Below are 11,706 nucleotides of genomic sequence, written 5' to 3' on the forward strand. Positions count from 1 at the left end.
GCAAAGGGTCTCTGGTGGATCAGTTTAAGAGAACTGAGCTTTTTGCTGCCACCTCCAACAGGGAATCAGTTGGATCCAAGGGAAGAGCTCCAGCCCCCAGGAGATGATACAAGAACCAGCCCTTATCTCAGCCTTGCCCTGCAGGACAGGCAGGGTGCCCTGCCCGTGCTGCAGCACCGAGCCAAGGATGCCCTGCACTGCATCAGCACAGGCTTCTCCTTCTCCTCAGCCTCCTTCCCCCATCCCTGCTGCTCCAGGGGCGCTGCATTGTCCCCTGTGTCCCCAAGGCTGGAGCAGAGCTGCAGTGGTGGCTGCTCAGTCAGGCTCCTGCACCTCCTGGAGCCGCTCCTGGGCCTGCAGCTCCTGGATGGCTGCCCTGGGCCCTGGGGACACGGCCCTGTCCCTGCTGCACCTGAAGGACATGCAGGGAAGGACACTGCACCCACCACGGGCACAGGCGATGGCCTTGGCCAACTCAATCACTAAATGGCTGCAGGGAGGGAGCCCGGGCCAGCCTTGGCTGCCACAGCCCTGCAGCAGCAGCAGCAGCAGCATCGCTGGGCGTGCATGGTCCCCTCCCTCCCCTGCAATGTCCTTTTGGCTGAGGAGGTTCACTCAGGGCTGTGCTGCAGTGCATCGCAGAGCGGCTGTTGTGCCAGCGAGCCACGGAGTGCTCCTGCTCTGCCCTGTCCCCAGAGTGTCCCTGCTCTGCCCTGTCCCGGGCACCGAGCTGATGATGCCCGGTAACGGGACACTGATGCTCGGTAACCGGACACCGGGTCCGGGCAGCACCGAGCCCCCGAGGAGGAGCAGCTCCGGTTTGCCCCAGCCTGCTCGGAGCTCCAGGGGCAGCCTGGGCTCTGCTCCCTGTGCCACCCTCCCTGTGCCACCTCCCTATGCCAGTCTGACACTGACACCCTTCCCTGTGCCACCCTGACACTGCCACCCTCCCTGTGCCACTCTGGCACTGCCACCCTTCCCAAAATGCTAAAACTCACTCTAAAATTCACTATGGCAGCCAGGAAAGGATCCCTGCTTTCCCAGACCAGAGACAAGCATTGGAGGGAGGAATCAGCTGAAATACGGCCTTTCATCAGGCACAGCACAGGGAGGTGTCAGAGGCACTGAGTCTGCACTCAGGATGCTCAGAGCCTGCCTGGGGGTGTGCCAGCCTCCCTGTGCACCCTCCCTGTGCCACCCTGGCACGGCCCCTCTGCCCTGAGCATCCCCAGGACATCTCCTGGTGCCCAGCCCCACGTGTGGCTCCTCACACACCTCCTGTGCCCACCTTCTCCTGCCCTGCACCTTTCCCTGAGGGCCCTGCTGGCCTCGAGCAGCTCGGGGGTGCTCCTGGGTGCCAAGCAGCTCTGCAGACCCTGCAGGGCACACAGGGATGTCACCTGCTCTGTGTGGCACTGCATTGGCACAGGGAGTGCTGCCAGGAGCGGTGTGCTCACTTCGCTGCTGAGGGAAGGCACTCGGGTGTCCCCTGGGCCGTGGGGGAACATTGCAGGGCCTGGGGGCTCCACACACAGCTCCTGAGCTCAGCCACAGCTCCCTGCCCTGCCCAGTCACCTTCAGGGGCTCTCCCATCATTTCCCATCTTCAATCAAATGGTGCCAGGCAAAGGGCTCATGAGTGATGCTCGGTCACAATCCACCAAAAACCTCACCAACAGCTCAAGGTCAGCAGACAGTCCAGGGCCATTTCCACTCTTTTCTTGAATAAGCTCTTGTCTGTGACTTTTCTAGGGCAGGGACCTTATTTTGTTTCCACAGGAACTCAACACAATTTCTGCTGCTACCCAAGTGAAAGGCATCTTCATCAAGCACATCCCTCCCTGAATTTTGCTCTGTCAGACAAGAGCAGAGGACTTGCAATTCACCCCAAGGAAGCTCTGAAAACGTGCTGAGTTTGCTCTGTGTTTACAAATGTGCAAAGTCCTTTGCTGCAGAATATTGAGGCAAATGAAAACTCTTTGAGGTTTGCCAAGCTGTAGCTGTCCCTCCTTTAGCAGCAGGGACTGTCCCTGCTCCAAGGCTCAGTTGTCTGGGCAGCAGGAGAGGCACAAGGGCAGCTGGGTGGATGCAGCCCCACTGCAGCTCAGCTCCTCAGCATAATTACAAATTCTGGAGGCTGAGCTGGAAAAATTACATCCTGAGGACATTTACACTCAGGCACAGAGGTGGGAGAGGGAAACATTAGGATTCCCAGCACATGGGAATTCCTGTGCTCACGTGTCAGACGGGGATGGGCAGACAGCAATTTCCAGCAGCTGGGGAGGGTTTTTAACACACTGGTGCATCACAGCACTGAACCAGGGAGCTGCCAGCCCCTGCACTCCTGATCACCCCAGTTCTGCAGGGAAAAGCCAGCTGGAAGAACCTGCAGAGGTTTTGCAATAGCCAGCCCCTCTGCTTGCCCCAGCCTAGGGTTCCAGGTCTGCAGGAAAGTGAGATTTCCATTAAAAAGGAAGGAAAAGAGCATCTTCCCAATCCCTCACAGGAGCAGGCATTGCCAGAGACCCTGCCCCGGGGTCCAGCAGCAATTCTGGACCCCCACTTTGCAGAGCAGCCCCTTCCTCACAGCTCTCCTGTGTTTCTCAGCAGAGCTCCTGGAAGAGAGAAACTTGGAGCACGTGGGTTTGCTGCAGTGCTGCTCAATACCCACAGAGTCTGTCGTAAATTAAGGGAGGGAATAAGGAGCAAAATGAGCCTGGAAAGGAGCTGCATCCCTGCAGCCCAGCTCAGAGCCTGCTGCTGCCCTGCCTGAGCAGCACCACAGGGCTCACACATACCCAGATATTTCATGGCTCTCTGCCCTTTGCACTGGGGCACAGGAGCTGTGATCCTCTCCAAGAATACACGCTGCCACTTGACCCAGCCCTCCAGAAACATTTCTGTGCCAGCCCCTGCAAACAGGGCTCAAAAGTTAAGTAGCAACAAGCAAAGCACAATTTAAATGCAATCCTTAAACATGTGAGGAGCAGAGCTGTCTGAGGCTCGGGCAGCAGTGCTGCTGTAACCAGGGGGTTTCAGATGGCATCTGTCTGTGCAAGCCCATCAGCACCAGGAATAAACTCCTCACATTTTATAAAAATACTTCTCAGGACACTTTACTCTCATTAAAGGAAAAGGCTCCAGCAGGAGCAAATACTCCTGGCAGCCCAAAATGCTAAAATTCATTATGGCAGCCAGGAAAGGATCCCTGTGTTCCAGACCAGTCTGGCACTGGAGGAAGGAATCAGCTGAAATGTGGCCTTTCATCAGGCAGAGCACAGGGAGGTGTCAGAGGCACTGAACCTGCACTCAGGATGCTCAGAACCTGCCTGGGGTTCTGTTCACATTGCCTGGATCTATCTGGGAGATGTCAGAGGCACTCAGGATGCTCAGAATCTGGATGAGGTTCTGTTCACACTGCCTGGGATCTCTCTGGGCTGCTGCAGGCACAGCACAGGAGGGGCTGTGAATTCCTGTTAGGATTTAATTGTAGTGCTGAGGGCGCCTTCCCAGGTGTGCAAAGCAAGAACTGCTGGAGCAGCAGAGGCTGTAAGAGGAGAAATGGCAGGAAGTGAACCCTCCCTCCCTTTGCACTCTGGTGCTGTTTTGTCTTTTGGGACCCTCCCTGCCATGCTCAGCACTGAAGGGGTCTGTGCCATGGATTCCCTCCAGCAGCAGGGCACCAGTTACACATCACCCTATAACAGGCCAGAGACATTTCAACACAGCTGAAACCCTCAGTTCTCTGGTTTGTCTCAGTCTCACCCTCTACAATCATTCTTATTTTTCCTCTGCTGGAAATCACCAGGTTTGTGGGGAGACATGAGAGGCTGTGTGCCCATTCTGGAGAGCAGAGCCCAGGGAATCTGCAGCTTGCCCCACTTGTACCACCAGTGGGGAGTCCGCTCTGTTCGGTTCTACAGCAGTTGTGTGGTTTTTCCCTAAGGCAGAGACTGATATTTATTTATGCTGAGAACATTTATTTACGCTGAGAACCTTTCCACACACCCAGATGTAGGAGCATCCTAATGTTCATTGCCCCTCAGTGATTTACACCAAGCCTGCTCCTAGGTCAGTTACTTTTCCTTTGCTCCTGTTCTAACATTTAGAGAGTTCTCCATGAACGCCACAAACTAATGCACAAGCACTGTACAAATGAGATTGAGCCTCATTGCTCATTAAGATGATGATGTAAGGAGCAGAAGTAGCAGGGTGTGAGTGTGCTGCATGAAGTCTGCATTAAATCACACTAAATTCTGGGGTTTGGCCTTGCGGCTGACTCCCCCTGTGCCTCCATGACTGGGGCCAGAGACATCTCTAAAGGAGGATCTGAAAGTTTTGGGGAATGTAAAGGAGCAGCTGAGGGTGCCCAGGGCTTGTCTCTGCCATCAGCTGGCTCTGTGACCTTGAGAGATCACACTCCAGTGCCAGCTCTCTGTGCTGGGGACAGCACTCACCTTTCCTACAGATCCCAGGGACTTCTCTCAGTCCTTGTGCAAGCACAGGATAAAAGCCCACCCCAATTACAGATCTAATCAGTGTAAACATGCATTACTACTCTCAAACAGAGTGGCAGGCACCAGTAATTGCCTCAGTCCCAGCAGGGACCAGAACACCCTTGCTGGTGTCAGGAGACATCACTGGGACAGGCAAGTCAAATATTTGGTGATTTCAGATGCTGCAAATGCCATCAGCATCAGCTGCAGGCAGGCTCTGGCTCGGGATGTGCTGTGAGCACTGGCTGCTGAGCAGCCTCCCCCAGACACGGAAAATCAAACCCAGACCTGCAGGGAGTTCAGCACAGCTGACTTCACTGCTATTGCAACAGAATTGATAATTGCTCAAACTGCATTTTTTCCCCCTTGCCCCGTACAGTTCCCAAGACTCTGAAATTGCTAAGAAGCTACGTTTCAATTAATAGATATTTTTACACTAGGAAAATGCAAGTTGCTAGCAGATATTTATGTCAAAGTGAATTTTTTTTTTACTTTATAGTTAAAATTAACCAACCAGTCCTTGTGCCATTAATAAATCAGACTGCACATGCCTCCAGAAAATGCAAGTTTAAACTTCTGCAGTAGGAGGCTGTGCTGACACATCCCCATGCAAATTCAGCTTGGGACGGCTGTGGGGAGGTGATGAGCAGCAGTTCTGGGATTCACCAGCACGCTTGTACCCGGCTCAGCAGGTACAAGGACACGCGAATTTGGGAGGAGGCTGCAGGAGCTCAGCTCCAGCCCGGACATCTCCGGACACATTTTAAAGCGGCGGCTCGGAAATGCGGGGGCAGAGGGAAGGAACCATCCGGGGCTGCAAAGCGCCGGGTGCGGGAGGAGGCTCGGGAGGGGAAGGGAATCCCTGGCCGAGGATGCTGCGCTGCGGATGGCCCGGAGGAGCAGCGAGCGGGCACCTCCGCACCTTAAAGCGGCAGCGCCGCATTCCCCCGGGGACACGGGGACAGCGGGAGCACGGGGGGCAATGGGACACGGGGGACAGCGGGGACATGGGGGACACGGGGGACAGTGGGACACGGGGGGCAGAGGGGACACGGGGGGCAGAGGGGACATGGGGTGCAGTGCCATTCAGGGGGCAGTGCCACTCGGGAGACAGAGGGGACACGGGGTGCAGAGGGGACACGGGGACAGTGCCACTCGGGGTGCAGTGCCACTGGGGGGACAGTGCCACTCGGGGGACACAGGGGCAGTGCCACTCGGGGGACACAGGGGCAGTGCCACCCGGGGGACAATGCCACTCGGGGGCAGCGCCACTCGGGGGCAGCGCCACTCGGGGGCAGTGCCCGGGCGCTGCAGCAGCGGCAGCGCGGTCCCGCTGCGCTCCCGCAAAGCTCCGCAGCCGGCGCGGGGCTCGGACTGCAGCACAACTGCACCAGCAGCAGCCAGGAAAATGCACCTGCCTGCCAGCCGGCAGGCACAAACGCAGCTCCCCGCTAGCCCTTCTGCCGGCTTCGCTTCTGATGGGTGCCCTTTTTTTTTCATTAGTATTTTTTAATTTGGTTTTGTCGGCTTGTTTAAAAAAGCAGAATTTAAAAAAAAAAAAGCCTCCACCGATTCAGCTTCCCTCATTCAGCTTCCCTCACACCGGTCCCAAGGAGAATTTAAAATAATTTAAAATGCAGAAAGGAAACGAACTGAATGAAGTTTAATTAGCAAGCACGCAGCAGAAGTTGCACTTTTTAAGCTTTTATCAACCATAAAAGACAGCCCCGCAGGAGGAAGGACCGCAGCCTCTTTAAGATACCTCCCCTCCTAAGAGAGCATGCAAAGGGAAGAGCTTCCATTAAAGCGGGCTCGGGAAGCCCCTGTCCCTCCCGAGGAGTCCGTTCTTACCCCAGATCCGCCGGAGCTCTGCGTGCCGGGGATGCAGCGCTGTGCGGAGCAGCCAAAGTTGCGGCGCTGCTGCGGGAGGAGGCGGCGGAGCGGAGTCAGCGCTGGCTCTGGAGCGGTGCCGGCACAGCCCGGAGCTGCTCACGCCGCCCAGGAGGGAAAACGGGGGAGGGGGAGTTAAAAAGTCTTAAATCCCTGACACTGCAAGAAGCCTGATCCTATAGGATCGGGGCTGGAACGCGGCTCCTGTGCAGCCGGGTTTCCCTGCGAGGAGGGGACTCAGCCCTTCCATCACTGCCGCTCTTCTCACCTGGCCACGCTGCTGTTCCAAGAGCAAACACGAAAAGCGACCCAGACATCTGCAGAAGCCTCTGAAGTGCACCCTGGGCTGGTCTCGATGTGGGGAGCAGGCTGGAGGAGCCAGCAGTGTTCTCTGGTGTGAGATGCAGGGAACGCGTTCTTTAACTGTGCCAGGGAGGACCGGGGGTGACACAATGAGCAGGGAAATCTCGTCCTCCACGGCATTGCTAAGAGGTCTCAGCCACATCAGGAATTCAGACAGAAGCTGCAAGTATAAATAATAAATTTGAAAAAAATAAAACAAACACCCCAAACAAAAAGCTCACGCATCCCCCAAGCATTTGACATTTCTTTCCCTGATACACAGAACAGTGCAACACCTCATTCAAAGAGCTGTCACTAACTTCAGCTAAACTACCTTGTTTTAAACCAGCTCAGGCCTAGAAAAGCTTTCTGCCCTGTGTAATTTAATTTCTGCCCCTTATTAGTTTGACAAAATGCACAACGTTCATCCCCAGCTATTCCATTGATTCGGGCCCTGCAAGGCTGCAGCCAGCGATGCTGTGCAGACCCTGCATTCCGTGGGGAATTCAGCACAGACACAACAGGCACCAGCCCATTCTCTGATCCATGGAAGTGCCCAGAGCAGACACTTGACTTTGCATCCTGCAATTACCAAGCACAGGGATTCCTGGTTCTCCTGTTCTGGTCTTCTGTGGGACTGAGGCAGGGGAAACCACTTTAAGCTCAAGGTTATTGAAGGACATTTCCAGGGGCACAGAGCATTTTAAATATTTGTGTGAGAGCTCTGCAACGTGCTGGCTCTGGAACCAAGAGTTGCAAAGGGATAATTTTGAAACACGTTGGTTTTTCACCTGCACACTCCAATTGTTGTAATCTTTGCTGCAGCGTTGTTCTTCCCTCTCTGCTGGGGCTCGTCTCCTTTCTCTGCAGCACAGTCCTTTCTCTCTTCTCAGGGGCTCCTCTTGGGCTCTTGACCCACCCCTATTTATCTCAGTTACCTTCACGAGCTACAGCTGCTGCCCAACTAAGGACCCTGCAGCTGCAGCTCGTTTGGAGTAACTTGGAACCACACAGATCTTACAATACAACATATATTCAGGCCCCCACATTTCCCCCCTTTTCTTTTAACAATTATACGATTACAATACACATACAGTTCCAGCTCTCAGCTGTCTTATCTTCTAAAGCCCCAGCTCTCAGGCTGCCACAGCTCTCGGCTGTCCGGGGGATTCCATACCTTCCTTTGATGTTTGGCTGCGTGTTCTTCCTCACACGGGGCCACCAGTTGTTGTAATCTTTGCTGCAGCATTGTTCTTCCCTCTCTGCTGGGGCTTTTCTCCTTTCTCTGCAGCACAGTCCTTTCTCTCTTCTCAGGGGCTCCTCCTGGGCTCTTGACCCACCCCTATTTATCTCAGTTGCCTTCACGAGCTACAGCTGCTGCCCAACTAAGGACCCTGCAGCTGCAGCTCGTTTGGAGTAACTCAGAACCACACAGATCTTACAATACAACATATATTCAGGCCCCCACATTTCCCCCTTTTCTTTTAACAATTATACAATTACAATACACATACAGTTCCAGCTCTCAGGCTGCCACAGCTCTCAGCTGTCCTATCTTCCAAAGTCCCAGCTCTCAGGCTGCCACAGCTCTCGGCTGTCCGGGGGATTCCATACCTTCTTTCAATGTTTGGTTGCAGTGTTCTTCCTCACCTTCTTTTGATGTTTGGTTGTGTGTTCTTCATCACGTCGGGGTCACCAGTTGTTGTAATCTTTGCTGCAGCGTTGTTCTCGCCTCTCTGCTGGGGCTCATCTCCATTCTCTGCAGCACAGTCCTTTCTCTCTTCTCAGGGGCTCCTCTTGGGCTCTTGACCCACCCCTATTTATCTCACCTTACCTTCACGAGCCACAGCTGCTGCCCAACTAAGGACCCTGCAGCTGCAGCTCGTTTGGAGTAACTTGGAACCACACTGGTGTTACAATACAACATATATTCAGGCCCCCACATCCAATGCATCACAGCAGAACACCGAGTGTACCTCAGGGTCAATCTCAATTCATTATTGCCTTTTGCTACCCTCCTTGAAAGCTTTCAGATCAAGTTTTCAGATCTGCTGATTATCTGCATCTGAGAGAGTCCTGGCACTGCCCTGGAGCCTTTTTCTCCCCTTTCACTGTCATTGCTTTTCCATTTGGAGATTAATCTTTTGAGTGGGCCACCTGCACCCCTCAGCAGCACAACCCAATGCTCAGGATGCCCGTTCTTTGCCTCTTTGAGAAGAGATGGAGAAATCTCCCTTTCTCTTTGGAGAGATGGAGGTTCAGGCCTGCCCCCAGCACTGCGCTCATCCCCCTCTGCAGAGCTCTGGATGGGTTTTTACTCCTCTATACCTGTTGCTTAAGGTAACATTCTTGATAATCCAGATTTTACAGCACCCCAGAGAGAGACAAACCTGGCACTCAGCACTGTGTTCCCTGTGCCCTGCTACCAGCACTGCACTGCTGCAGCTCCTGCATGGCAGAGGGAGCATTCCCAGCAGGAATTCCCACCTGGGTGTGTGAGAGACTCCCCTGAACGGCGCAAACATTTCACTGCAATTTCCCCCCTCCCTGCCAGGGCTCAGCAAACACTGATTTAGTGAAGCATCCCAAGGCCACGGCGCCCACAAACCCCAGAGTTCCTGTGCAGCAGGAGGGTGAGGAGGGCACAGAGCACAGCCTGGCACCCTGGGCTGTGTGCAGGTGCCAGGGATGCAGCGCTCACCACGCACCATCCCGAACTCTGCACCAATTCCCTGCTGCACCACAGTCCATTTATAGAAACATGCTCATGCATTTTGGTGCATTTCACTTTGCTCTAGGAGAACACGGGGAAGGGCTTTGGCTTCAGGCTTTATCAGAGAGTCCAATCTTGACAGGACAGAGAGATGAGAGCATCTTCTCAACTTTGTCTTCGTGTTCAGCTGTCAGATGTCAGGGAAAACCTCTGACTGTCCCCGGCTGCATTTGTGCTCTGAGTGCAGCAGCCTGCACTGATCAACCCTGCTGTGCAACCCTGCTGTGCTGCAGCAGTGGTCAGGAAACTGATAAAACTGATCAAACTGATCAAACTGATAAAATTGATCAAACTGATAACCAGCACAGCACTGCCTGCTGGCAGCCCAAAGTCTCACTGTGCCATCCTTCACCAGTCAATATTGATCTAGGACCTCACGTTTCCCCATTTTCCAAGGAAGAAGCCACACGTTTAGCCCATAGCCTCCATTTCCACCCTCCTTTAGCCCAAGACTGAGGAAGAGCCAGCAGGCAGCTCGTCCCAGTGCAGAACACCTGGGGAAGATGCCAGCACTCAATCTTTAATCTGCTGACCAAGCCGATGAGAGCATCAGCTCCTCAGGGCAGGAGGCAGAATGCAGGCACGGCTTAGTGGATTGATCACTTCTGTTTGACTCAGGCAGAGCAGGGTGGAGATGAGCTCTCCCCATCCCCATCCCCTTTCCCCCTGCCCTGTATGTGTGGGGTTTCCAGCTGCACTGGGAGCTGCAGCGTCCCAGAGGGCACCCCCAGCCCAGCTGTGCACCCAGTGGCATTCCCTGGGCAAGGATTTTGTCGTTTAAAAGCCACAGTTGGGAGAGGAAAGCCAAGAAACAATAGAAACACAAGCTGCTAAGAGGCAGCATTACTCTAATGCTCTCTCACCTTGGAGTGTCTCAGCTGTACTTGGGTGCTAAGCTCTTTAAGAGCTGAGCTGGCCAGCAGAAGCCAGAGCAGGGGTCTGGGAAGGGCTGCTCCTGTGTGGAGTTGGGATGCACAGAGTGGCATTGCTTAACACCAAGCAGGCCAAAGCATTGAAATCCAAACTTCCTACACTGGACTGGAGGTTTCTGCCTGTCAGGCTGACCACAAACCAGAACCTGCTCAGCAGGTGAGTCCCTCACCTGCCCCAGAACCATGACAAAGCCCCTCTTTCTTACCCTGCCCCACACCAGCTCAGGAGATGCTGCCACCATTTCTGCAGCCTGCTTCTGGAGGAGCCACAAGGCAGTAATTTTATTTCCTGAGAACCCCAGCTGCTGTCCAGCTGTTCTTTATTGCTTCACAGCAGAGGTTTGCAGCCTTACCCAAAGCCCTGTGCACTGGATAGCCCAGGACTGGAGAGCATCATGCCCAGCACAGCCCTGCCCAGCTCCAGCAGCTCTGCAGCACACAGGGCTCCCAGCCCACTGAACACCACAGAAACAAGGAGTTAAATCATCCCAGAAATTACTCTGTCCTTCACAGCCACATCTCCAGTTCTTTGGCACTAAACCCCTTTGCAGAGCTGAGCAACTTGGCAGGTAACAGGCAAGTTTCCTCTAAGGTTCCCTCACCAAAATCTCGCCCTGCTGGAGCTCCCTTTGCCTGCTCAGAGCATGCAAACCCTCCCCAGCCCAGTGCCACCTGCAGCACCAAAGGGAAATGAAGCCCCACTGCAGCAAACTCACTTCTGTGCATCCTTTTCCCCACTCCTAAACAGATTTCCCCTGCAATGACAAATCAGCCTCTGGTCACTCAAGTTTGTTATTATTATAGATAGAGCTGGAAATTGGGAGTAGCAGTCATTTAATATCCTCTGTTGAGAGACCATGTTTTCAGCTAGTTATGTGATGCCAAACTTTAAATATTGAGGCTGAAACTGTAGGGGTGGTTTGCTTTATGCAGTCTTTTTTCTTTTTTAACTAAAAAAAAAAAATAGTGCAGCTATTTCTGAGCTGAAGGTCAGATTATAAAATAGGTTTTTTGACCATGTTAAAAATATCTCAGCTGTTTCATTAAGGAGCTGTAACATCTCATAATTTGGGGCAAGTAAGATTTTGTGAGGATGATGGCTTGGATCAGAGTGTGCTTTTGTCAAAGCCTTTTCAGGCTTCCTCGGCTGCGTGTGCCTTTAAGGGAAAAAGGTCCAGTGTGACAGACGAGACATGTGATGGCAATAAAGGAATAAAAGGCAGCTAGCAAGGAAAGGGACATTAAGGAGACAGATGTTCTACAAGCAAATAAAA

General features: G+C 53.6%; 1 protein-coding gene across 1 annotated transcript in view; it reads right to left on the reverse strand.

Moving 5' to 3' along the window:
• Positions 1-11,706, reverse strand: part of ENO1 (enolase 1) — a 172,475-nt gene that overhangs the window by 63,235 nt on the left and 97,534 nt on the right. The gene's annotated exons all lie outside the window — the stretch shown is intronic.

This window comes from Zonotrichia albicollis, chromosome 25 (assembly GCF_047830755.1).
Source record: "Zonotrichia albicollis isolate bZonAlb1 chromosome 25, bZonAlb1.hap1, whole genome shotgun sequence".
In the NCBI taxonomy this organism is placed as follows: Eukaryota; Metazoa; Chordata; class Aves; order Passeriformes; family Passerellidae; genus Zonotrichia; species Zonotrichia albicollis.